Genomic DNA, 24,719 nt, shown 5'->3' with positions numbered 1-24,719 from the left:
TAGAAATCCTCTTTCAAAATAGAATGCTCATATGATCTATACGTGGAACACATAATATAATGTAATTGAAACAACCTATACAAACAAGGACAACAAAAGGGGCACCTATTGTCTGCATTAATAATGTGTCTCATTAGACCGTCCTTAGTATTCACATATCATCTTATACACTTATGTGTTTCTTAGACCGTCCATAATGTTTATTCATACCGTACATCTATACCTCTTATATACAATGCACCTATGTGTTTCATAGATCGTCCACAAGATTTTATATCACAATGGATTTCATAACAAAATGTACCTATGCGTTTCATTGACCGTCCACAGGATTTCATAACACAATGTACCTATGCGTTCATAGACCGTTCACAGGATTTCATAACACAATGTACCTATGCGTCTCATAGACCGTCCATAGGATTTCATAACACAATGTACCTATGCGTTCATAGATCATCCACAGGATTTCATAACACAATGTACCTATACGTTCATAGACCGTCCGCAGGATTTCATAACACAATGTACCTATGCGTTCATAGACCGTCCACAGGATTTCATAACACAATATACCTATGTGTTTCATAGACCGTCCACAGGATTTCATAACATAATATACCTATGTGTTTCATAGACCGTCCATAGGGTTTCATAACACAATATACCTATGCATTTCATAGACCGTCCATAGGGTTTCATAACACATTTTAAACAAAAGTACAAATACGTACATCTCATAACCTTTCACATCACATATCACCTAATCCGTACTTTCAACCACTTACAACATTATTATTTTATTGGTTCTCTTGGCCATACATATGGTTCTTTATTCATGGCACAATGGCCATATTTTATATTCCACACTTTCATTTTTTCCCTTTCATATATCATCATCATAATTATCAACAAGTAGAATATTCCGAAAATCATAACTTTAAGTTCATTAGTAATGAAGGCTTTAAACATAATCGATTTCTTTCCAATAAATGGAGTAAAAGGATTGGCAATCGAAGCACAAATTAAAATCATACACAATTTTCACTCACGAATATGTAAGAATGCAAAGCACATTGAAAATTACTTACAAAGCATAGCATTAGCTAAAACAACCACATATGGGCATCACTTGAGTTCATAAAATTTTAGCCGATTATATTGTCGAAGTCAATTTTGGAATAGTTGAGTCAAAGCTCATTTTATAATCTTTCTCACATTATTTCATTACATCGGCACCATTGGCCACAAGTATACCTTTCAATATTGGCACGTTGGCCACACTTTATATCCCCAATTCACTGATTTTACTTCCAACCATCTTTATAGGTTATCAACAATAAGGCATTCCCAATCAAGACTTTAGGTACACATATGAGCAATTAAGAGTCTTAAGAATATTGAGATTTTCTCACACAATTTGGCATACTAGATTTCATTTGAAATACGATTCAAAGCCACAACATTTTTAATATGCAACCCATACTTTAAAACTCACGGTAACATTATGGAATTCAATTCCAAGAGATAAAGTTTAGCCAACATATATCAATTGAGCTTTCCTTAAATTACTACAACGTTCCGAAAATTCTATCAATCACAATCTATTTTGAGACATAACAAAATTGAACCATAATTAGGAAGATATTCATGGTCTCAGCTCATTTGAGCATTTTATCAAACACTATGTGTGCAAATTTAACCACAAGGTTCTTCTACAAGATTTCCTTCACTCCATAACCCAATCCTTACTTATTTAAGTTCAACAATCTTCCCACAATTCTTATTGGTACATGCATGTATAAATAATACTCTCATACCCATGAATCATACTCCTAATCAACCATCTTCTACCCAAATTCGAAATTAAAAACTAGGGTATGGAACCTTACCTCTTAGATAAAGAACTTGTGGGTTTTCCTTGTTAATCTTCCAAGATTTGAGCAAGACTTGATGAATAATTAGCCTAGGGTTTTCTCTCTCTCTAAAATACTCTCCCTTCTCTCTAAAATATCAGAATATTTGCTCAAAAATGACCCTTTGCGTGTATTAAAAGAAGTAGAGTCGGATTTTAAAAACCCAAAAATGAAGCTCCGGAACAGGTTCTGTGGTCGCATATGCGATCACATAATGGTTATGCGGACCGCATATCGGTCGCATAATTGGTGTCCAAAATGACCAAAAATTTGCATGAGTCTTCGGTCACTATGTGGTCCGCATAACAGTTATGTGGTCGCATAGTATACCGCATAACAGTTATACGGTCGCATAGTCGACCGTATAATTGCTTCCAACTGACCCAATTAACTGCCTCACTATGCGGCCATTATGCGGTCCGCAGAGTGATTCTGTGATCGCATAATTGACCGCAGAAATGCACTTTTCCGCCAAAAAATTTTCTTTACTTTCCCGTGCATTGTTCAACCCTAAAGGTTCGAGCTCGCCGCGAAGAATTTCTATAATCCTCAAACACGTAAGCCTAGTGCGGCACCATGAAACATTATTTTCTTTGCAAATTTTACCGGGCTTTACACTTAAGTTTTTCAAAAATTTTCGGGGTGTTACATCAACTTTCGATCAAACTTATGATCATTCCAAAACTCCAAATTGCCAACCTTCACCAATTAACGCCAAAAACCTTCAAGAAACATCCAAATGCAAATCCGAGCATATGCCAAGTCCAAAATCACCACTCGGACCTAATGAAACCATCAAAACTTCGATTCGGGGTCAAATATGCAAAAGTCAAACTTGGTTAACTCTTCCAACTCAAAACTTCTAACATGAGAATCCTTCTTCTAAATAGATCCCGAATCACCCGAAAACCAAAACCAACGTTTCACACAAGTCATAATATGTCATATGAAGCTACTCAAGACTTCAAACAGTTGAACGAAATGCAAATTCTCAAAATGATCGGTCGGTCATTACAAAGACCGTATACCGCAGCTAATGCTACTAATGTTCGTATAGACGTAATTCTTGTAAATGGAGGGTATGTTTCAAAATAGTCAAGACCTTCTCATTGTCTTTACCCTTTGACCAAAAGTCTTGCCTTATATTTGTCAATAGTACCATCATCTTTCATTTTCTCTTAAAAATCCATTTAGAATCCAACAGTTTATTGCCGGGAGAAAGATCAACCAATTCCCATGTATGGTTGTTCAGTATGAATTCTATTTCATTATTGACTACCTCTTTCCAAAATAATAATTCCAAAGAAGGCATAGCTTCTTTAAATATTCGATGCTCATTTTCCAACTAGAAAGTCACAAAATCTGGTCCAAATGAAGTAGATGCTCTTTGACGTTTACTACGTCTTGGATCCTCCTGAATAAATGCACTTTCTTTTATTTCTTACCGAGGTCATTTATATCCTTCACCAGTCGACTCACATTCCTTATTATATGGATATATATTTTCAAAGAATTCAACATTATCTGATTCTATAACCATATTATTATGAATATCCGGATCTTTTTATTTATGAACCAGAAAAACAATCAACGGTTTTCAGTCCTATCTTTACCCTTTTGGGTTTAGGAACTTGCACTTTTTCTAAACACCCCCACACTATAAAATAATTCAAGTTGGGCTTCCTTCATTTCCATTTCTCACATGGAATAGATTGTATTTTGCTAGGGGGTACTCGGTTAAGTATTCGGTTAGCCTTAAGAATGGCTTCCCTCCACAAGTTATGTGGCACACCAGAACTTATTAACAAAGCATTCATCATCTCTTTTAATGATCGATTCTGTCTTTACGAAATTCCATTGGATTGGGGTGTGTAAGGGGTTATTGTTTGATGAATAATTTCATATTCTAAACATATTTCTTCAAAAGGAGATTCGTATTGACCACCCCTATCACTTCTTATCATTTTGATTTCTTGTTAAGTTGCGTTTCAACTTTATTTTTGTATTCCTTGAATGCATCTATTGCTTCATCTTTACTACTAAGTAACTAAACATATCAATAGCGAGTACAATCATCAATAAAAGTTATGAAATACTTCTTTCCACCATGAGATGGTATTGACTTTATGTCACAAATATCTATGTGAATTAACTCTAAAAGATTTGAATTCCTTTCAACAGATTTATAAGGATATTAGATCCCCCACATATTTGATAATTTTATTTGTTGCATTCAAACTTAGGCAATACTTCTAAATTAATCATTTTTCGCAAGGTTTTATAATTGACAAGTCCCAAACGTATATGTCATAAATTATTTGACTCAAGTAAGTAAGAAGAAGCTGAAATTTTAGTATTCTCAATGACCATTACATTCAGTTTGAAAAGGCCCTCTGTAAGGTAACCTTTTGCTACAAACATTTTGTTCTTACTTATTACAACCTTATCAGATACAAAAATGCACTTAAACCCTTTCTTGACGAGAAGTGCAGGAGAGACTAAATTCTTCCTAATTTCAGGAACATGAAGGACATTTTTCAGAGTCAGAAGTCATTTTCAGAAATATCTCCTTCAATCTTGGTCATTGTAGAATTTTTCATAGAAAGCGTCTCTTCGGGTCCAACGGGAGCATATGTAGCAAACGCTTCTCTAACAGCACAAACATGGTGAGTGGCTCCAGAATCAACCCACCATTCCTTGGGATTTCCTACCAGGTTGCATTCAGAAAGCATAGCACACAAGTCATCAATATCTTCGTTCTTTTCAACCATGTTTGTTTGACTCTTCTTCTTGTCTTTCTTTGGAGAATGACAATCTACAGACTAATGTCCAGCTTTCCTGCAGTTGTAGCAATTTCCTTTGAACCTCTTCTTGCTTGGATTATTCTTTGGTTCAGAAGGCTTTTTTTTGTGGAGCATCCTCAACAATGGTAGCTCCCATTATTGTTGAGTTTCCACGAACCTTCTTATCAGCAGCTTTGTTGTCCTCTTCGATCCTCAACTGAACAATGAGATCTTCGAGCGACATCTCCTTGCGTTTGTGTTTCAAATAATTTTTAAAGTCCTTCCACAAAGGAGGCAACTTCTCAATCAATGCTGCAACTTGAAATGCTTCACTGATGACCAAACCTTTAATGAAAATTATATTAGTAATAAAAATATAATTAATACTTTACTTGCAATTCCTGGACTTAGGAAATAACAAACTTGCTATCTACCATTTTATAGTCCAGAAATTTTGCGGTAATAAATTTCTTTATTCCGGCATCCTCAGTTTTGTATTTCTTTTCAAGCGTAGTCCACAGTTCTTTCGACGTCTCCATATTACTATAGACGTTACAAATTGTCCTCCAATCCGCTAAGAATATAATTCTTGCACAAAAAATCAGAATGCTTCCATGCCTCAGCCATGAGGAAGTGTTCATTATCTGGAGTTTCGTCTGGCAAAACTAGAGCATCTTCCTTAATAAAACTCTAAAGGCTAAGAGTAGTCAAATAGAAAAATATCTTTTGTTGCCAGTGCTTGAAATCAATCCTGAAAAATTTTCCGGGCTTTTCTGCCGGTGCCGGTGTTGTTCGTTTTGTCGATGCATTGGCAGTCACCATAGGAACAGACTGGTTTTCGTTCTCAATCGCCATTTCTATAAAAATTACATAAACAAATGTTTAATATACGGTGAAGTTTTTATATCTTCAAACCGAATACAACTGGGGTAGAAAATCACGTAGATTTTAATCTCCAACGTAGTATAAAATCTCTAGGATTTTAATCTCCAAATAATAAATGAAACAGAATATACATTAAAATATAAAGAATTGACTCTGTCGACCTGGATAACCACCCTGATAACTCTGTATCAGAGGTGCACTAATAGAAGCTGAAGGTGCGTTGTAGGCTAGCGGCTCAAGATGAAACCTATAAGAACCACGACTACCCGAAGCATTGTAGGATGCCTGAAGCGCTGATTGAATTGGCATGGAAGATAGCCTCTACCAAATGAACCCCTGCCTCTAGATGAGGAATCACTGAAACTACCAAAATGATGAGGCCTCTTCTCAGATACCGCCTCCCTACCCTGACCTGAATCATCTCGATCCGTCTAGCAATCTCTACGGCCCGCTGGAAAGAAATATCATCCCTAGTCTCCTTGGCCATTTGTAGTCTAATACCAAAAGCAAGACCATTAATGAACCTCATCACTCTCTCCCTCTCAGTAGGAAGCAAGAAAATTGTATGGCGAGCTAAATCCATGAATTTGGTCTCATACTGAGTAACAGTTATACTACACTGCTGAAGGCGCTCAAACTACCTGTGGTACTTCTTTCTCACAGTAAAAGAAATGAACTTCTCCAAAAATAGCTACAAAACCAGTAATCCTGCCACCACCTCTTGGCAGAACCAGTCATTTGAAATACTGCAAAGTCAACTCCATTGGACTCCATAATGCCCATGTTGCGCAACACATTGTGGCAACGGTCAATAAAATCCTACGGTTCCTCAGAAAGAGTGCCACCAAAGAGAAAAGGAAATAACTTAGTGAACTTGTCTAATCTCATTAATCCCTCAGAAGACATCACGGGCCTCTCCCCGGTCTGTGTAGCAATAATAGGCTGAGCCACTCCGACTGGCATAACTGCCGGAGTCTGATATCTGTGAGCCATCTGCTCTGGTGTGTGAGTAGTGGGAGTTTATGCTCCTACCCCACCCTAAGAAATGGCTTGTGCCACTGAAAATTCACTAGTCTGGGCCACGCTCTCCATAAGGCCCACCAAGCAAACTAGAGCATCTTGAAGTACCAGGGTAGCAATAATACCCTCCGGGACCTGAGGTAGTCTAACTAGCATGGTCTGAATAGGAACCTCCTCCTCTCTCTCAATTTGAGGCTCCGGAATAGGTGCTACTGCACGTGCTCTAGGCTGAGCTCTGCCTCTAGCTCGACCTCGGTCCCGGCCTCTACCCCTGGTAGTGGCAGCAACCTGGGGCTTTGACTCCTGACCCTCCGTGGATGTTGAGCGTGTCCTCACCATCTGTAAGAGAACAAGAATGGAATGATTCAAACTTCAGTGGTATGATAAAATCGCACGATAGAGAAAGAAAGAAGGGAAATTTTCCTAAAGCTCTATAGCCTCTAGAAGATAAGTACATACATCTTCGTACCGATCCTCCAGACTCTAGCTTTAGCCTCTACAAGATAAGTACGGACATCTTCGTAGCGATCCTCCAGACTCTACTAAGCTTGCTCATGACTCGTGATACCAAAGCAACCTAGTGCTATTATAACAACTTGTCATGACCCAGAATCCCACCCTCGGGACCGTGATGGCACCTAACATTTCACTTGCTAGGCAAGCCAACGTTAGTTAGATAACTTAACCAGTTTCCAATAATTCGAATCAAATCATTAATAAAAATAAACTGCAATGGTCTGAAGTAGATATAATAAGTAACATGTGGCATAACTAAACATATCCCAGAAACCTAGTGTCACGAATACATAAGCATCTACAGTACTACAGATAAAGTCTGAACAAATATACAACTGTTTGAAACTAAATAAACAGTAAACTGGACAAAGAAGGGGACTTAGGGTTGCGGACGTCATGCAGCTACACCTCAAGTATCTGATGCAGCTAAATCGGAGCAAAGACAACACTAAATGTCATTGGGACCAACAGCAGTATCTACACAAGAAGTGCAGAAGTGTAGCATGAGTATAACTGACCCAATATACTTCATAAGTGTCGAGCCTAACCCTGACGAGGTAGTGACGAGGCTATGACAAGACACCTACGTAAAACTTGTACAAGTATATATATATATATATATATATATATATATATATATATAAAGCAACAAAATAACCAATAGGACAATTATAGTATTAACTGGGAGGGAACATGTAGAGAGGGAATTACAAAAAGAACGGCAAGTACAAAATCACCGAATAACCTCCTTATGAAAAGGAACAATAATAATTCAACAAAGTAAATCATCAATCCGATATCCAAGTAAAGCAAAGAAATCAACAATGGCACGACATCACCCTTCGTCCTTTTACTCTCGTCCTCACCATGTAATATCATAAATAAAATGGCACGGCATCACCCCTCGTGCTTTTACTCTCAACCTCACATGATGTGATAAATGATAATAAGCAATCAAATACATGACATCACCCTTTGTGCTTTAACCTTACAATCTCTCAAATAAATGATATTGTTTGCAAATAAGCCACGACAACACCCTTCGTTCTTTTCACTCTTCCTCACCAAGCAACAACATTAATTTAAAATAGCAAAGCAAGGTGGGAAGTTATTTCACTTCAATCTTAGTGCAATGATAATTCATCTCAACTTCAAAATTCTAACTACTCCACAAAAATCAATAGATATGAAAACGAACAACTAAAGAAATAATAATCTAACTACGGCATGGGAAACACAATCATGGAAACAGCATAATATAATAAAAAATTTCCACCCACATGCTTTAACCCAATAACATTATATATACGTCATCCTCACACATAATTCACATAGAAAATAGACCAACAAGTTATAATCCCTCAAGTCAAAGTTAACCACGATACTTACCTCACTCTGTAACCAAATCAATGCTCAACCGTGGCTTTTCCTTTAGAATTAGCATCCAAACCAGTCAAATCTAGCAAAATATAGTTCAAATAATTCAAAATATGCTTTAGAAACTACCCATAATTGAAAAAGATTCAATCTTTGATGAATTGGGGAAAAATCAACAAAAGTCAACCCCGAGCTCGCTTGATGAAAACCCGAGATTCAGACCAAAATCCAATTACACATTCACCCTAGAGTCCAGTTATGTATTTTATTTCGAAATCCGACCTCAATTCGAGGTCTAAATCCCAATTTCTCAAAATCCCAAATTTCTACCTAAATCCCTAATTTTTACTATGAAAAATCTAGATTTAAGGTTAAAATCAATGGGTTTTTATGGAAATGTAACAAAACAAGTTAGAATTCACTAACCAATGAAGTTGGGATGAAAAACCTCTTCACAATCGCCTCTAGGCCGAGCTCTAACTTGAAAATGGTAAAAAAATGGTTTAAATCCCGACTTTTATATGTTTTAATACTTGGGCGTCAGGTGTTCTTCATGTTCGCGAAGCACCTGATGCGTTCGCGAAGAACAACGGCCAGAAGGCCTACGTGTTTGCGATGTACTCTTCACATTCGCGAAAGGCTTACTCCCCCCTGGACTTCGCGTTCGCGAGCCAAGGCCTACGTTCACGTAGAGTATCAGACTGACTCCCCCTCCCCCTTCGCGTTCGCGAGAGGACAGTTGCGTTCGTGAAGGGTAAGCCCACCCTACTTCGCATTCGCGACCCTATAATGGCCCAGCCGGTCATTTTGAGCTTTAAGTTTCTGTTCAGTGGTTCAAGGCCTTGTGTACCTTCATATTGTATTTTATGACATGTGTGCATGGTCAGATTTGAATTTCGGATGTTTCGGGATGAATTTGGATGAGTGACTCACACTTTAGAAGCTTAAGTTAAAAATATTAACCGAGGTTTGATTTTTGTGAAAACCAACCAGGAACGGTGTTTTGATAGTTTCGATAGGTTCGTATCGTGATTTTGGACTTGGGCATATGCCCGGAATCAAACTTGGAGGTTCGTAGATTGATTTGTGTTGTTTTGCCAGAAGTTGACAATTAGGCTTAGAATTTTGATAAGTTTGACCGTAGGTTAACTTCATAGAAATCGTGTTTGGATTTCTATTTTGGGACTTGGAATAAGCATGTTTTGTCATTTGGAACTTGTCCTCAAAGTTTGGCATCATTCCGAGATGATTTGATAGGAATCGGACGCGCGGTTGTGTTTTTAGAAGTCCTTTGAGTTTCATGTTGATTTCATGTGTTTTGGAGGTCCGATTCGTGGTTTCGGATATTATTTTGATAATTTGATCATGCGAGCAAGTTCGTGTTATGTTTTTAGACTTATGTTGATGTTTGGTTTGGAACCTCGAGGGCTCGGGTGAGTTTCGGACGTGTTGCGGAGTGTTTGATAGAGTTTAAGTTATGCTGGTCTTTGCACAGAAGCTTCAGGTCTCGCATTTGCGATGTTTGGCTTGAGTCTGCTGGGCTCGCATTTGCGAACCCTGTGTTCGCATTTGCAAAGGGGAGTTGGGCATAGTAGTGATTGTATTTGCGATCATTTTGATCGCTTTTGCGATGGTCCAATGTTCGCATTTGCGAACCAGACGTCACATTTGCAGTGACAGTAAAGATCTGAGGAGTTTCGCTTTTAAAATAATGTCTTCGCATTTGTGGGGTTCACATTTGCGCATTTGCGACACCTGCGACTGGACAAAAAGCTGAGGGATGGGATTTTTAGTCTCATTTTCACATCTTTGAACCCTAGACTCGGTAGGAGGCTATTTTGAAGAGGGATTTTCATCTACAATTATTGGGTAAGTGATTTTGTTCAATTTCAAAGTATTTTACATAATTATATGTGAATTTTAACATCAAAATTTTGAGAATCAAAGTGAAATTTTGGGAAATTTTGTCTATATTTTGAAAAATGAGAGTTTGAGTTTTGAGAGTCGATATGGACTCAGATTTTGAAACAAAATACATATATGAACTCATGAGGTTATGGGTAGTCGGAATCTACCCTTAGGCTCGAGTTTTGATCGGACGAGCCCGAGGTTGACTTTTGTTGACTTTTGAGGAATGGTGTAAAGATCATAGATTTAATTATTGGAATTGATTTCTCTTGCATTATTTGATGTTATTAAGTCGATTTTTGGTTAGATTTGTGCCGAGCGGAGGTGAATTGTAAAGAAAAAGCTATTTTTGAGTATTGATTTAGGCCTTTTGAGGTAAATAGCTTGCCTAACGTTGTGCGGGGGGAACAAACCCGTAGGAATTAGTTTGTTTGCACTATTTGAACTACGTGAAAGACGTGTACACGAAGTGACGAGTATGTACACGGATTATATGTTGAAATTTGACCGATTTGAACTCTTTGGTTCTTATGTATATTAAAATGAAGTTGCCTTATCATGTTAAATCCTCCATTTGTGAAATTTAACCTTACATGTCTTAATTGAAGTTGAGTAATTCATGTTCTATGTTTTATCCCTAAATATACACTTATATGCCTTAATTAAAGTTGCTACCTCTTTTATTGCCATGTTATCTCTTCCGTAGTTGATTATCCTTAATTCGAGTTACATGTTATCTCTCTTATTGTTGAGTTATTCTTATTTGGAATCATTGTTACATGTTGTCTCTCCTATTGTTGAGTTACTCCTATATGATAGCATTGTTATATATTATCTTTCTTATTGTTGAGTCGTTCTTATTGAAACTATTATTACTTATCATGTCTTTCATTATGAGCTCGTTCTTTCATTTCTTTGTGTTTTGTAATTCTTGTGTTGACTTACTTGTCGTACTCCCGTATTATTATTGTTGTGGTGGTGATACTTAGTGTTGTTGAGCCAAGGGCTATATGTGGTTGTGGTATTGGAATTATTTCGAGGAAATGTTGTGGCATATGGGCACAAGTGGTGCGAGTTGTTATATTGTGTTGTTATGTATTTGGCACACGTGATATTATTGAGAGGATTGTCGGGATGTTCGCATGTGAGTTGTTCTTGCTATTGTTATTATTGATATTGCACATGCGGCGTGATAAAGCGGGCTATATATGTGGGTTTGCACATGTGGAGAGACAATAAGGGAATATTATTATGCGCGTGTCGCGAGACAAGGCTGACATTTACTTTATTGGTGTGCACGCGGTGAGACAAGGGGGCTATGTTGGGAATGAATTGTGATGACTTGTGATGGCCTGGGGGCATTATTGTTGATAATATTTCTATAGTGGTGTGCCTACTTAGTGTGAGTCATGCATTTTACGTTTAGTTGTGTTGTTTCCTATGTACCATTCGTTGTCTCTGATCTTACTTGTTGACTCGAGTTGTGATAGAACACTTGCACAAGCATACACCGTAGTTAGTCACTCATACCAGTCCAAGAAGATGAACCTTGATATTTATTGATCATTTACATGTATTCTTGTATATTGCCTTTTGTGCGTGAGTTGTACTATTGGCACGTGAGTTGTCCGTGTAAATATGAGATATTCCTGCTATTGGCACGTGAGTTGTCCATGTGGTTATGAGATATTGTTACTGCTAGCACGTGAGTTGTCCATGCAGATATGAGATATTTTCACTCTCTTAGCATGTGAGTTGTCCGTGCAGATATGAGGTATTAATGGTATTGGCATGTGAGTTGCTCGTGCAGCACGTAAGTTGTCCGTGCGGTTGTGATTTTTAATGTGAACACAAGATGCCAAGTGACTAGGGTTCATGTTTTGGGACTCGTGAATTGTGATTATGAGGTGTGGTACCTCGGGGAAGTTCTTGTATAAACCTTGTGTGAAAGCGGATTTATTTGGGTTGTTACTTGTTTTCCTTTACTTGGTTTCACCGGACTTAAACTGTATTCTGCTTACTTTATATTGTTATTATATGTTGGCTTCTTGTTGTTAATTGTTGTTCTAGTTCTTATTGCAAGTGTTGCAGAAACATTCTTATCATGTTTAGTTGTATATTGTTCCTTGTTAGTTTCATACTCATACTTGTACAGGTTATTATATCTAGTAGGTGTCTTGATTATTCCTCGTCACAACTCCACCGAGGTTAGTCTTAATACTTACTGGGTACCGCTATGGTGTACTCATGCTATGCTTGCTGCACATTTTTGTGCAAATCCAGGTACCTCGGAGCATGTTGATTATTAGTTAGTTGATCGAGTGTAGCTGTGGAGATTCAAGGTATACCTGTCGTCGCGTTCGCAAGAAGCGGAGTCACCTTCTGAAATTTTACTTGTATTTTTTATTTCTATTCCGGAGCAGTTGTATTTAGAGATTTTCTAGTGAACTCAGTAGAGCTTATGACTTGTACAACTGATTTTGGGATGTTATATATCTACATTAGATCCTTGGCTTTATATAGAAATTTTAGGTTCATAATAGTTGATTGGTTGAAATCTGTTATTAATTCAATAAGTGTTACGCATACCTAGTCTTAGAGACTAGGTGCCATCACGACTCCTATGGAGGGATTTTGGGTCGTGAAAGACCCAGTCCCCGCATTCGCGATGAACAACAGCCCAATTTCCCCTTCGCGATCGCGAAGCGCAAAGCACCAGACATCAGAAACAACTGAAAACCAGCAAGTTCTTAAGTCTGAAATGGTTCGTAGCCTATTCAAAACTCACCTGAGCCCCTCGGGATCCAAACTAAACATGCACACAAGTACAACAACATCATACGAACTCACTCGCATGATCAAATTATCAAAATAACATCTAGAACTATGAATCGGACGTCAAAATGAATGAAATTTCAAAGAAAATTCAAGAACTTCTAAAATTACAACCGAGCGTCTGAATCCTATCAAACCAACTCCGATTTGCACCAAATTTTGCATACAAGTTTCAAATAGAAAAATGGACCTATATCAAGTCCCAAAATAAAAATCTCAACCTAATAGCGATAAAGTCAACCTACGGTTAAACCTAAAAAATTTCAAAACTTTTAAATTTCCAACTTTCGGCAAAACAAGTCAAATCAACCTAGGGACCTCAAAATTCAATTTCGGGCATACGCCTAAGTTCAAAATCCCGTCAAAATACTAATCCAGTGTCGTTTACATAAAATATTAACCGTAGTCAACTCAAATTATTTTTAAAGCCAAAAATCATATTTTCTTCAAATTTTTATGTAAAAACTTTCAGGAAAAAGGACACGGACTGCGCACGCAAGTTGAGAAACATAAAATGGAGCTAAAAGAGGTCTTGGAATACAGAAATAAGGGCTAGTACTCAAAACGACATATCGGGTCGTCACATCTTCTTTTTTTCTTTAAGTCTCCTTGAAATTGAAAAAGCTTTTCTAAACCTTTTTTTTTCACTTTTTGGATTTTTGTTTGTAAACTTTTTTAACTTCACTTGTCAGTAGCTTTACTAGAAATGGGGTTTGTTTGATGCAAAATTGCAAACAAGGAAAAAAATGTCAGCAAAATCAAACCCCAAAATATGCATAAATCAGAAATATTATTAATATTTATAACGACTCGACCGGTCATTTTGTATAATTGCACCCCATATCCCCTTTTTATGCTTCACACACGTGTAATTTTGATTTTATGTATTACGGGGTTGATTGATTTCGTTCCCAAAAGATTTTGGGTTGATTTGGACCCTTTGATTCTTTGCTAAGAAGCCTAAGTTAATAATGTTGACCAAACTTTGACTTTTGTGAAAACGACCCCGAAATGATATTTTAATGACTTTGATAGGTTCGTATCGTGATTTGAACTTGGGCGTATGCCCGGAATCGAATTCGGAGGTCTGTAGGTTGATTTGTGTTGTTTTGCCGAAAATTAGCAATTTGAAGTTTAGAAGTTTGACCGTAGGTTGACTTTTGACTATCAGGTTCGGAATTTGGTTTGGACTTAGAATAGAACCGTTATGTTATTTAGAACTTGTTTGAACTATTTGGTGTCATTTGAAGTTGATTTAATAGGATCCGGACGCTTGGTTGCAATTTTAGAAGTTCTTGAACTTTTCTTTGAAATTCATGCGTTGATGTTCGATTTGTAGTTCCAGATATTATATTTGTATTTTGATCGTGTGAGAAAGTCCGTATAATATTTTTAGACTCGTGTGGATGTTTGGTTTGGAGCCCCGAGGGCTCTGACGTGTTCCGGAAAGGTTTGGACTGAAGTAGGATTTTCTGGTGTGCTAGTGCTTTAATGTCGCAATTGCGAGCACCGGCCTCGCAATTGCGAAGTGGGCAGGGGTGGTCAGATGTCGCAATGCAACTTTCCCCTTCGCATTTGCGAAGGTTGTTCACGCCGTTGTTTCGCATTTGCGACCTTTTGGTCACTTTTCCGATGGGAGTCAGATTTGCAATTGCGAAGCCTTTGTTGTAATTGCGTCTTCTGTTGAGGCTGTCAGGGTTCGCAATTACGATCCCTCTTTCGCAATTGCGAGGGTTCGCAAATGCAAACTTAAGGTCACATTTGCAATATTTGCAGCTGATGAAAAGGGCTGGGAGTCGGGATTTTTTTCATCATTTTCTCTCATTTTAGAACCCTAGACTCGGTAGGAGGCGATTTGGTGAGGGAATTTTCATCTACAAACTTTGGGTAAGTGATTCTAATCAATTCCAACTATATTTCATGATTATATCTTAGATTTAACGTCAAATTTATGAGAAACAAAGGAAAATTAGGGATTTTTATCATAGTTTTGAAAAATGGAGATTTGAGTTTTGAGAGTCGATTTGGACTCGGATTAAACAAAATATATATATGGACTCGTGGGTTTATGGGTATTTAAAATCTACCCTTGGACCCAGGTTTTGATCGGGCGATCCGAGAGTTGAATTTTTGGGAAATGTGTAAAGATCATAACTTTATCTATTGTAATTGATTCCCTTTGCATTGTTTGATGATTAAAAGTCATTTTTGGTTAGATTTGAGCCGTGTGGAAGCGCAGTTTAGTGGAAAATCTATATTCGAGGGTTGATTTGGCCTAGTTGAGGTAAGTATCTTATCTAACATTGTGTGGAGGAACTACCCTTTAGGATTTGGATGGATTGTTCTATTTGTGTTATGTGGAAGACGTGTACGTGAGGTGACGAGTGTGTACACAGGCTATATGTGATAATTGACTAGTTTAGGTTATTTACACATTTTCCATGCCTTTAATTGAATTGTCCTAACATGATATATCATTCATTGTTAGCCTACTCTTGCATGTGTTAATCTACTCTTGCATGTTTTAGTTGATGTTGTTACCACTTGTTCTACCTCTTACTTGTTATAATTGCCCTCATATACTTTAGCTGAAGTTGATACTTTCCCTATTGTCTTGTTACCTCTTTATTGTTGCATTACTCTTACTTGAAGTTGTTATTTCGTGGGAATTATCTTCTTTTTGGATTATTGACGTTGAGATTGTGAAAGCTATTATCACATTGAGGTTGAAGTTGTTGATTTTGAGATATCTTTCCTTGTTGAGAATCCCTCATTCATCTTGTCATTATTGAGATTCTTGTACACATTGTGATTGAGTTGTAGGCTAATTGTTGTAGAAATATTGGTATTGTTAATTTGACAAGTTGTGGCATATAGGCACTTATGGTGCGAGCTGATATTATGTTGTAAAATTGATACGCATGCAGTGGTATAAGAAAAGAGGTTGATACGCATGTGGTGAGATAAGGTAATCTTGATGCGCGTGTTGCTAATAAGGGAATTACTTGAAGCCATACGGTGAGATAACGTGGGATAAAATACGTGTAGCTATTTCGGAAAAAAATAATTTTCAAAACTAAATATAAGGTTCACGCGGTGATATAAGGAAATATTTTGATTGAAATTTTGAAATGTGAATACGAGGCGGTAACTCGGTTGTGATTCTTGTTGTACATTCCATGTTGAAAAGGCTTTTTGGTTGAATAGTTCTTATTATTTCATTATTGTTTTACTTATAATTATCCGTATTTGCCTTATTATTATTTTATCGTGTGTTTATAGTATACTGCTTTGTGTACGCAAGAGAGGACTTAGCAGCAATTTCATATTTGTTTTTTATAGTCTCTTCAATGAACTCCTTTAGTTGATTAATTGGAATCATTCCTTCTAGAGAGACTGGGATTTCCTTGGTGGATGCAACTTGTCATGGGGGAGTATCAATCTCTTGAATTACAGGGCGCTTGCTAGGTACATTGCTAGATTCTTCTTCCATCATCCTACCATATTCGTTAACTTATCAATTCTAGCATCTTGATTTTTCATGCACTTGGTCAAGCCAGCAATTACTTCTGTCAAGTTTACTAGTTGCTCTTCCACAGATGAAGTGTTCGTCATCATCGCTTGCATGATTGTTGTAGACGGTGGATATTAGCATGGATTATCACATAGATTGATCCCCAATTGGATCCTGCTATGCAGTATAAGAGGGGAGGATCCATCACTTGAAGTATTATCATCTTCCTTCACAATAGAGTTCTTGGATCCAGAGAGACTAAGCAAAGCTAGAGTTTTCTTAATCTTTTAAGCAATATCGCTTCCTCCTTCAAGTACGTGCATGGAGGACCTTGCTCCTTTTGAAGATGAAGATCCAAAAATAGGGGTTGATGCGGACGACACTTGGAGTGCTTGTTGTCCTAAAGAGCTTGCTTTGCTCTTTGTAACTGGTCCAAGCTTCCAAAGGTAACATCGAGGATGCTCTCCACATCAGCATAGAACCTGGAATTAGTATCCTTAGTGAAAGTTGATTTTCTTTGAAGCCATTTCGTTGTTCTTGAATGTTGGTGATTGAAATGTTGAGATGAGAGTAGAGAAAGTCCCACCGGGCATGCCAAAATTTGTAGACAATAAAATTGCATTGAGACTAAACAAAATACTGCAACAATCGTAGTATTTTATTTCGAGTAATATGAGTGTGTACAATCTCTATGATTCCTCTGATTCTTCTTTTCTAAGATAAATTCAAGGGCCTCTGAGCTTAATCTTGAATCTATATTTGTTGCCACGAACGATGAACTTGAATTCAGCTAGCACGAACTTTTATTTGAACTCGTACTCCTTGAACCTTGATTTAATCTTTGTTCTTGAGCTTGAACTTGATTTCTTGAAATTAAACTTGATTGCTTGAAGCTTGTAGAGAATTTTGCGGCTTTTGATCCACGAGCTCTATCTTGCTTCTTGTTATAACTTTTGGATCTCCTTTTCTAAGTGATGAAAGCTTCACTTTATAGTTGTGGGAGGAAAAAGTTGTAATGAGAACAAACTCTTTCCGACCAATCAGACCGAAGTGCGACAAGGCCGTATTTGATTGGCCAGAACATGTCACTTGCACATGTGGCGCAGTTTCATTGGCCTTTAAATTTGACTTGGCATGCCTTTTTCATTTTTACACGTGGCATGATCTTATTGGTTCTTTCGTTTCTCTTGCGTGCCACATCATTTGACACGTGGCACCAAACTGGGCATCTAAGAAGATGACATCTTGGGTTTAATAAAGTGGGTTCATCACTCTTAGCCCAATTAAATTTGCTAGCCCAACGGATTCGACCTTATTTATTTAATCCATATATATTGGACCTATATAATTGAGCCAATTATATTAGCTCATAATATCTATTTGGACCAAAATATATTTAATTTAACATTAACTCCAAATATCGTATGGATTTAATTTAAAGAAATTTTGTACGCCCACAATATGTTATATTAGAACTTGTTATTATCTTACACATAGCAAATGAGACATCTTGATAATAGTGCGGCTCTTACGTAATGTATTAACAATAAATTATCAAAAATTAACGTAATTGAAAGAAACCGAGATGATTGAGATTGGTTTTAAAAGTCTTTTGTACTTACTCTTGCCACTAGACGTGAAACCATAGGATGTCCTTCTAAAAGACATGCTTGATAGGGGCAATTAGAGATTTGAGGAACCTGAAGTAGACATCCCAAATGCAGTCAAAGATATTGTCGAGCCATACCATACAGTAGTTTACCCAGGTGTGGAAGACAAAGTAATATGGCCAGCTAGCTCAACTGGGTGCTTCTCAACATCCTCGGCCTGGGAACAAATATAAAATGACTTTCATGGTATTAAATGACAGAGTTCCAACTGATGAGAAAGTGAAAAAATCCAGACTAGATGTTATTATTGCCGACCTCCATCAGCAGTATTAGAAAAAGTTGACCACCTATTTGCTTTTGGAAGCATGGCGCAGGTAGTATGGAAAAGGTTTGCATGATCATTTGGGATAAGAATAAGCAATTTACAGCTTAGGTAAAATGTGACGAATTGGTGGAATGGAACCATAGAACACTAAATGCAGTGGCATCATTCATGGTAAAGATTCTGCCATCATTGATAATCTGGGAATTATGGGAATTATGGAGATCGAGAAGTCCTATATAGGCTGTAGGACATATAGGCTGGTGAAATGGCAGAATCCTCCGACTCTATTTACAAAGCTTAACAGTGACGGAAGTTGTGACGATGGCAATTATTTAGGAGTCAACCAGTTATATTTTTATAACCTTTTATGAATTCAATTATAATTTGATACTTCTATATAATAATAAACTTAAAACTTAATTAACCTTTTTTTAAATCTCGGCTCATTCAAAAGTCCGAATATTCATTAGCCTCCCCCTCCACAAATAGAGTAGCAAACTCTTCTGCCTCCCTTCAATTTAGTTAATTCTTTTTCAGTTCTCTACATCTCTTCTAAATCCGATAGCCCTATTAGGTGACGACAACGATGATTGAATTTGAGTCTCTTCTTCTTTGATTTTATTTGAGTCAGTTTTTCTCTTTTGAAAATATTACCTTAGCAAAATAATGTGCTACAAACTTTTTCTTTTCCGAAAAGATTCTTAGAGCTAGAAAGATATTATAAACATTTGCTTTTTCAATTTATGTAAATTATACCCAGATTAGCAGTTGACTCTTGCATCACTTTGAGAAGAAAATGTTAAATTATATTTCAGGTATGTAATATAATATTAGTTAAGGAGAAAAGGGTTTTATTGATTCAATATTAATTTAGTCATATTGCTTACATATGAATGGTCAATTGGAGCTGCAGATTATTGAAAATAGTCTACCTAAAAAGCAAAAATAGAAGAAAGATCCTTCTTTGATTGAGAAGGAAGAATCCTCATGTGATTGAGAAGAAAGATCCTTCGGTGATTGAAGAAAATGTTATTATGCTTGGAATCGTTATTTTTAGGAAGTTCTTGTTCTTGTGAATTTAGATGACATATTCTTGGCGAAGTTTAATTCTTTTCAATCAAGTTCTAGTTTTAAGAGACAATGCCTCTCATTTTATAGATGAGTTTGATGTGGAATCACATAATCCCGTCCCTGATGTGAGTGGACGATGTACTTATGTTATATTAGATAATATCAAAATTTGTATTTTGACGATAGTTATCATAATCATTAAGTTTCTATAGATTTGAACACCGAATTTTATAGCTAGCTAGTACTTTGTATACTAAATATGATGCCCCCGCTATGCTCAAATCCTGGGTCCGCCTATGGGGACCTTCCTAAACAGGTTAGAGAACTTATGAAACTAGATAAATGGGAGCTTGCGTCCTTCAGAATCAGACAATTAAAGGCTGTAGAAATTAGTATTGAGCCACCACGAAAATGTTGGATTATGTAATACAGCGAAAGCAATTTCAGTACATATATGAAAATTATAGGAGTTACCTCTTGGAGCGTGAACAAAGTAAATCAATCTCGATCTTCAGTTTCTGAGTAGCACGATCACAACCTCCGGAATATAATATCTGAAAAGACAGAATTTCGGCTGAGCGAAATTCCAAGGAAATCTACACCAAAAATTCGGCTAGCCCTATGGAGGAAATACCCATGTATATATAGCCATGTTTACTTTTAAGGTAAAACCCTTTTACAAAACCTTTTGGGTTTTCTTTTCCACCAAGGAAATATTTTCTTTATTTTCTATTATTTAGGCACAGTAGGGACCAGAGAATTTAATTAACAAGGCTCCCTGTTACGGAATTAATTTCGAATGCCGAAATTCTTATCTACTATAATAAATTACAAATTATTTCACTAAAAATTTGTAATTGCACTCCTTAGTTCAATTTCGAAATTTTTTCATAAAACCTTATTTAACTCTTTATGCTAAGATTCAGATACTAATCAATCAATTAAATTACAGACAATTTAATTTATTGATTACTTCTTTTATACTTACTCTTAACTTATTTCATGTGTCGGATACAAAATTCACCGACCGGGTTTATACATGAAAACTTATAAGTTTTCCTAAAGGAGTATCATCAATCTCAAAATCGAGACATGAATTTTATCAACTAATTAATATTTTACCAATGTATATTATTATTGTCTAATTTTTCAGGCTTATTGACTCACGAGAGAATCTCGACTTTTAATAAATAAAAATAATAAATGATACACGCAACTAATAATAATTATATCAAGATTGAGAGTATAAGTACATTGAATGGACTTGAGAATTATTTTAAGTCAATATAAAATACTTATCTCTAATTGATCCGTTCAACCTACAAAATGTACTAGCACAAGATGTCGGAATTAAATAATTCTCATAATCAAGATAAATTATATTTAATCTTGTGCTATATATTTAGATTATATTTAGATTGTGAACATAAACTCTATGATTTTAAGAACCGATGATTTAATCTTTCGTGCATAAGCTAAACTCTATACACTAAATCATCTATTATATAAGCAAAGGACACACGAATAAATACATGATCTATTTAAAATAACACTTTATTAAATTGAATAAATAAATAAATAAATAAATATTCCATAAAAGAATACTATAACAAAACGCATGGTTTATTATATCCTAACAAAAACGATTCTGAGGCAGTTGGAATCATGTCTAGCATTTTACTCATTGACATTCCATATAGCACAACACTCTTTAGACATGAAAACTTTCTTATTTTTTAGAGGGTACGGTCTTATGCCCCACCCCCACCCCCACCCCAATTTTTCCTTTACAAAGTCAATAAAAGTTGGCAGCTATTCAAATTTTTTTTTTTAAAAAAAACATCTGGAAGCTACAGAAGTTCAAGCAGAATCGTCAATGATTTCACAAAGTAAAGAAGCAAAACCCATTAATGAAAGTTCAGCAAAAGATTATTATAATTTTATGGGATTACATGCTTTGAGTTTATATGTTCATGGACTGTTACGGACTTCGGCTACCTTCATATTTGTGAAGCAATTTTTGTGATCTTCAAAGTTTAGGTTATCAAAGATGTCTGAAATTTGGCCATATAAAAATAGTACAAATCGTAAATGCAAGTAAAAACAATTAAAATCATTAGAGACAATCTATTGGCTCGTAATTGGCCTTATGCGTTTGTTGAGATTAATTTAGTACAACAACGACAACAAATCCAGTTTGATTCTATAAATGAGGTCTGGAAAGGGTAGTGTGTAAGCAGATCTTACCCCTATCTCATAGAGATAGAGAGGATCTTTCCGATAGACCTTCGGCTCAAGAAACAATAAAAATAAAGGACCAAGTAGCAAAGAATGTTAGCAACAATGTAACATAGTAACGTGTGTGAATGCCACAACATGCATAATAAAGAACCGTAAATAGGAAATTACAAAAATAGTCCTAGTACTATTGAATGGCCTAGGAGGAATACTCTACTATCAGTCAACCTACAACCCTAATCTTCGACTTCCACACCTTCCTTTCGTGGGTCATGTCCTCGGTAAGCTGAAGCAATGACATGTCTTGCCTAATTACCTCTCCCCAATACTTCTTAGGCCTACCCCTTCCCTTCCTCAGACCCGCCATGGACAACCTCTCACACCTCCTCACCGGAGCATCTATGTCTCTCCTCCTCACATGCCCGAACCACCTCAGCCTTGATTCCTGCAATTTGTCCTCCACAGATGCCACACCTACCTTATCTCTAATTACTTTATTCCTAATCATGTCTTTCCTAGTATGCCCGCACATCCATCTCAACATCCTCATTTCAGCTACTTTCATCTTTTGGACATGGGACTTCTTGACGGTCCAACACTCAGCTCCATACAACATAGTCGGTCTAACCACCACTCTATAGAACTTGCCCTTAAGTCCAGGTGGCACATTTTTATCACACAAAACCTCTGATGCGAGCCTCCATCTCATCCACCCCGCTCCAATACGATGAGTAACATCCTCGTCAATCTCTCCATTGCCTTGAATAACATACCCCAAGATATTTGAAACTGTCTCTTCTAGGGATGACCTGAGTACCAATCCTCACTTCCACTTCTTCTTCATGCATCCCCTCACTAAACTTGCACTCCAAGTACTCAGTTTTCGACCTATTCAACTTGAAACCTTTAAATTCCAGCGTTTGTCTCCAAACTTCCAATTTAGCATTAACTCTGCCTCGCGTCTCGTCAATCAGGACTATGTCATCAGCAAATAGCATACAACATGGAACCTCCCCTTGTATGTTACGCGTCACCGTATCTAACGCTGAAGCAAACAAAAACGGACTAAGAGTCGATCACTGATGTAGCCCCATCTCCACTGGGAAATGATCTGAGTCTCCTCCCGCGGTCCTCACCCGATTCTTCACTCCCTCGTACATATACTTAATCGCCGTAATGTACGCCACCAGGACACCACCAGCCTCCAAACATCTCTATAGGACCTCTCGCGGGACTTTATCATAGGCCTTCTCTAGGTCGATGAATACCAAATGCAAGTCTTTCTTCGTCTCCCCGTACTGCTCCATCAATCTCCTCACCAGATGAATGGCTTCTGTCGTCGACTGTCCCGGCATAAATCCGAACTGGTTCTCAAAAATAGTAATACTACGTCGCACCCTCATCTCCACCACCCTCTCTCATACTTTCATAGTATGACTCAGTAGCTTGATACCCATATAGTTGTTACAATCCTAGATATCACCTTTGTTTTTATACAACGGTATCATCAAACTCCATCGCCAATCTTCGGGCATATTTTTCGTCCTGAAAATGACATTAAACAAACCAGTAAGCCACTCCAAGCCTGCCCGACGTTGAGATTAATTTAGTACGCTTTCTATTTTAAAAAGAATAAAAAGGTTCAAAATACAAGTTTTAGTGTGACTTCGTACATATACTACTATAAAAAGATATTGACCGATTACTCAGTTTAGTCGGTTGTTTTGGATATAAAATTTCAAAAATACATGCAAATTACTGTATTTTAGGAGACATTGGCATCTTGTTCCTTTTACACGGATACAGCAATTGGTTGGTCAATATTTTAAGTAACCAAAAATCTCCAACTAAATTGGATTTATTATTAATCCCTTCATGATTGTTTTTTAATTTTCATTTCCATAATGTTTCTTAATTCAATTGCAAAACTTGAATTTGCTCGATCATTTTGACAATTTACTTTTCTTCGTTATTGTTTACTGTTTTCTGATAATTGATTGTTTGATTTGTTATTTACAAATTATTCTCTTTGTTGGACGCTATGACATTTTGCGGGATATTGATAGAAGAAAGATCGAAGCAAGAACAAAGCTACGTTATCCATCTTTAAGAGAAACTTAGTAACAGCACTTTGATGTGCATGTTACAATGTCTCTAATGAATAATCAGACCCCCTTTATATAGTAGGGGAGTTTTATCCTAAATATAATTTCATAAAAGGTAAAAATTTTTTGTTTAACTAATCACCGGTTCTCTGCCGATATGTGCCGAGATCCACGCGGTGATATCCGGCCGGTCGCGCACATCACGGCCTTTTATTGGTCGAGCTCGATTATCTGGTAATGCTCTCCGAGGCTTTTAGGGTTCGAACCGGACCTGGGGGTCATGGCCCCGATACTCCCGAGGGCGGGTGTTTTGCCCAGACCCCGGATCAAGGGGCTCCTTGCCTCGATTCCAATTCCTTGCCTTTACGTTTCTTGCTTTGTTCACTTCATCGGAAACCGATGCGTCCCACGGGCTCGGTTTCACCCATATACAGATAGTCCCCTCGTTTCTCGGAGGGTAAGTTTACGTAAACGACGAGAAACGACATGAACACCTCGATTTCTTCTTCAATACGTCGTGACAGAAACAACAAAGAATCCAAAACGTCGCGTCATAATGACTTCAAGCGCGTGTCGGCCATCGGCAGACTGTCCCTAGACACGAAACGGCGCGAAA

The sequence above is a fragment of the Nicotiana tomentosiformis genome, chromosome 9, assembly GCF_000390325.3.
Source record: "Nicotiana tomentosiformis chromosome 9, ASM39032v3, whole genome shotgun sequence".
In the NCBI taxonomy this organism is placed as follows: domain Eukaryota; kingdom Viridiplantae; phylum Streptophyta; class Magnoliopsida; order Solanales; family Solanaceae; genus Nicotiana; species Nicotiana tomentosiformis.
This window is presented reverse-complemented; position numbering follows the sequence as displayed.